Source organism: Castor canadensis, chromosome 5 (genome assembly GCF_047511655.1).
Source record: "Castor canadensis chromosome 5, mCasCan1.hap1v2, whole genome shotgun sequence".
Taxonomy (NCBI): domain Eukaryota; kingdom Metazoa; phylum Chordata; class Mammalia; order Rodentia; family Castoridae; genus Castor; species Castor canadensis.
The window spans coordinates 39,108,090-39,112,032 of record NC_133390.1 but is presented as its reverse complement, the minus strand read 5'-3'; the positions used below and the strand labels follow the sequence as shown (position 1 = coordinate 39,112,032).

Genomic DNA, 3,943 nt, shown 5'->3' with positions numbered 1-3,943 from the left:
TTGACATTTCAAAAAAGATAAAGGAATGTGACCAAGGCAATTTGTGTTCTTGATAAGAACATTTTTATCTTTTATCCCTTGACTTGGTCCAGATGTTGTATTGATTTAATGAATAGAATGTGGGGAAATGATCTTTTCTGACTTCCAAAGATAAGTTACTGTAGGAAATATAGTTTCTTAATGGCTTTCTGGCTCAAGACATTGAATCTTAAAATTCAGTCAACATGCAGTGAAGAATCCAAAACTATGTCACATGCAAGGACTGCTTGAAGAAGCCCTTGTGGAGAGAAATAGGGCTCTACAGTTTTCAGTGTTAACCACTGAATTTGAAAAGGAACAAGCCTTAAGATGATTTCATCATAAAGTCTTCATATTTCTAGCTGAGGCCCCATACAGTGTAGAGAGTTCTAGGCCATACCTGTAGTTTTTATTTCTGTTTTCTTTTCTCAATTCATGATCCTCAGGATCTACGAACATAATAAGCAGTTTTCTAGGATTTGAATATGTTTCCTCCAAAATTTATATGTTGAAACATAATTGCAAATATAAATTTTAAGACATGGGACCTTTAGGAGGTAATTAAGCCATGAGAGTTACATGAGGATATGACAACAAGGTACTATTTTAGAAGCAGTGAAAGCCAGCTCTTACTGGAGATGAAAACCATGGGAGCCTTGATGTTGAATTTTACATCCTTCAGAACTGAGAAATAAATTTATGCTGTTTATACCTTACCAAATCTCAGGTAATTTGTTATAGTTATACTAGTGCACCAATCCATAGTTGTTTTCCTCCATTACATTTTGTGTTGTGTTTTACAACAGTAACCATATTATAGAAGTAAAACTTAAGGAGTAACAAAGAGGTACATGTGGTTAGAAGCGAAAGGACAAAGAAAATGTCTGTAAGAATGGTGTGGAGATCTAAATTATTCCATGTTACTTAGAAAAGTGGTTTTCAAGCTGTTCCTTGCCCTATGAGTCCATTTTATAAAATAGCAGTTTACTTCATTTTGAGTGTAAATGCTGAGGCAAAATGACTCTGCATCTTATTTGTACAAGTCCAGCACAAACCATGAAGGATAGACAGATAAATACCTTTCTCATGAGAAAATAAAATATTTCCACCTATGAACTTGTCAAATTAAGTAAGGAACGTAAGGATGCAAAGGCATATCAAAACCATATCAGAAGCCTTCTGATGCTTGTCATCAGCTGTGTTCTTGCACTGACTGTATAGAAAAAGTTGGCAAAGTAAACCTACCCCATATATACCTCAGCCCAGGTCCTGTAACTGGTCTGTATTGTGACTGTGGAGACATGGGGTGGGAGGGAAAAAATATTAGAAAAACCAAGCCTGTGAGTTATTAAGCAATGCTTTCACCTTGATCTTATAAAAGGAGGGGCACATAATCCTTGGGTATGGCATCACCCACTGACCCATCATTAGATCATCGGTGCAAATGTCTTGGATTAACAAGCAACAAAATCCCAACTGTGTTTCCAGTGCTTCAGCTCATACCAATATCTTTGGTTGACAATACAAACTCTAATTGCCATCCATGTAGACCCACTGAGCCTGGAACCAATTCTCACTTCGACATAACTACTCCACAACAGTTGTGGGTGTAACTGGGTTCTCTGTTATGTTAGTACTGTATCAAACCACATACAGTGACTATCTTAACATCTATGCTAATGTTGTGTTCTTGCCTTTAATAAGGCCCCTTTTAACACTACAGCCACTTCAACTCATACTTAACCATTCTGTAATATACATATGCATATACATGTGCTATTGTGTATCTGAGAGTTAATATTAGAAATTGAAATTGTAATAGAAGAATCCATGAGTGGCAATGGCCATGGCTATCAGGTGAAATCAGTAGTATTTGTACAAACCTGACAATTCACAATTGACTTGAGATTTTCTTGTTATAAAATATTCTTACATGTGGAAAGATATAAGCATGATCATCTGTGTTTCATGACAAATGAATAATGGATAAACATGTGAGATCATTTAAAGAGCTTTGTAATGCTTTTTAAAAGTTTTTATTATGAATGAAATGAGAAATTTCAGAGGGTTCTGAACAAAATGGTAACATGATCTCATCTATGCCAACATAAATATTTGTTTTTTTTTTTTGGTATAGTAACATTTTTATATTCTTTGTGTTTTTGTCAAAGACAAACACAATCATGTTGCAATAACTTTTTGTCTGGTAGTAAATTTCTATCTCAATTTTCCTGAAAATGTAACTTCAGGTTTTAGCAAAAAATAAAACATAGCAGATCATTCTATGTTATTTTCAGTTCTGTATTTTTCTTTGAAAGTAGTTACTCATAGAATATTATTAAGGGAGGCATAGATGGCATTCCTAACATTTATCTGTTTCCTAACTAGGCCAAATACTAATGCATGTTGAGAAAGAATAATTTACTGTATTGTTAATTTTTATCTCAATTAAATACTCAAGAATAGAAAACCTTTGGTAATCTTTTAAGTCTTTTAAACTTCAACTCAGATGTTTTGCTCCAACTATACATGCCTGTCTGAACAATGCCAAAGCAATTGTATAAAAACTGAAACTACCATGAGTATTCTACTCAGAAGTATGATTTAGAAATGCTTGCAATTGGTAATGGTTTATCTGCAAGATGATATAGCTTTTTCTCATGTAAGAAACAGTACAGTGTCATGTTAGAAGCCTTACTGAAGAAATTTTTGTTACCTACCATATTATTTTCTATAGTTGTTACAACTATAAATATTGAGTACAATGATATTCTCTAAATTACTTCTCTTTCATTTCTCTAAGGAACTTGTAAAATGAAAGATTGGGATCCTACTGTAATTAAAAGATGAGCAATTCTTATAGAGCACATATATTTCATAAATTATAAAATACATTTAATGAAGATGGAAAATCTCAATACAATGCAGTCCTTTTATGATGCTTGACAGTATTTAGATTTGTAACATATTAAATCAAATATCAATAAAATTTGAACTCTGGAAGACCATTTTTCCTTGTGATGATAAATTATACCATATCATAGAGAAGCAGAAATTAGCAACCATAGTATTCAAAGCATAAATTAAATGTACACATTTTGAAGTGTATGATACTGTTTATTTTTTTACCTGTTCCTGCACATGTTTATGTTATTCTTACACCTTGAGTAAAAAAAAATGCATATGTGTGTATACATCCAGTAGAATAAACATCTTAAGCATTTTAAAATTTTTCTAAATTTTTAAAGAAAACATAACTCATGATCTCCAGGAAAGAATGCCATGTTATATTTAAGTCATGTTATTTGGAGTGTTTTCTTTCATTAACTCAATTCTTTTACAGATAAATTGAAATTTAATATTTTCTTACAGAAAAAAGGAATAATCCAATTACATATTGTGATTTTTCTTTAAAAATTGATTGGGCTGGTGGAGTGGCTCAAGAGGTATAGTACCTGCTTGCAAATGTGAGGCTCTGAGTTCAAACCCTAGTAGCATGACCAAAAATAAAACAACAGATTAAGATTTTATGACATTTTAAAGTAAGCAGTGCAATATTTGACAGAGAATCACATTGTAGTAATACAAGGGATGAACTTCATCAAATACATTACATGTATGTATGGAAATGTCATAATGAAACCCCTTTGTATAATTAATATACACTAATGAGAGAAAGAAAGAAAACTTATATAAGCAAAAACAAGGCATATGGTAAAACTAAACATCCATTCTGGAGGGAAATTCTTTTGTTTCTTTCCAGCTTTATTGAGATAAAACTAAAAAATAAAATTATATGTGTTTAAAGTTAAAAAAATCACATTTTTGAAATTCAATCTCCAAAATTATATAGCCTATTTAACATTGTACTTTGATGTTCCAATAATTCACTAGAGTTTAGTTTATTATACAATAAGCATTGGGA

The 3,943-nt window shown here is 31.9% G+C and overlaps 1 non-coding gene across 1 annotated transcript; it reads left to right on the top strand.

The window, feature by feature from the left end:
* The first annotated feature begins 1,191 nt into the window (after positions 1–1,191).
* LOC141423744 (small nucleolar RNA SNORA51) lies at positions 1,192–1,323 on the top strand. Its single transcript, XR_012448563.1, has one exon. It is a non-coding gene; the product is annotated as a small nucleolar RNA SNORA51 (small nucleolar RNA).
* The last annotated feature ends 2,620 nt before the right edge of the window (positions 1,324–3,943 follow it).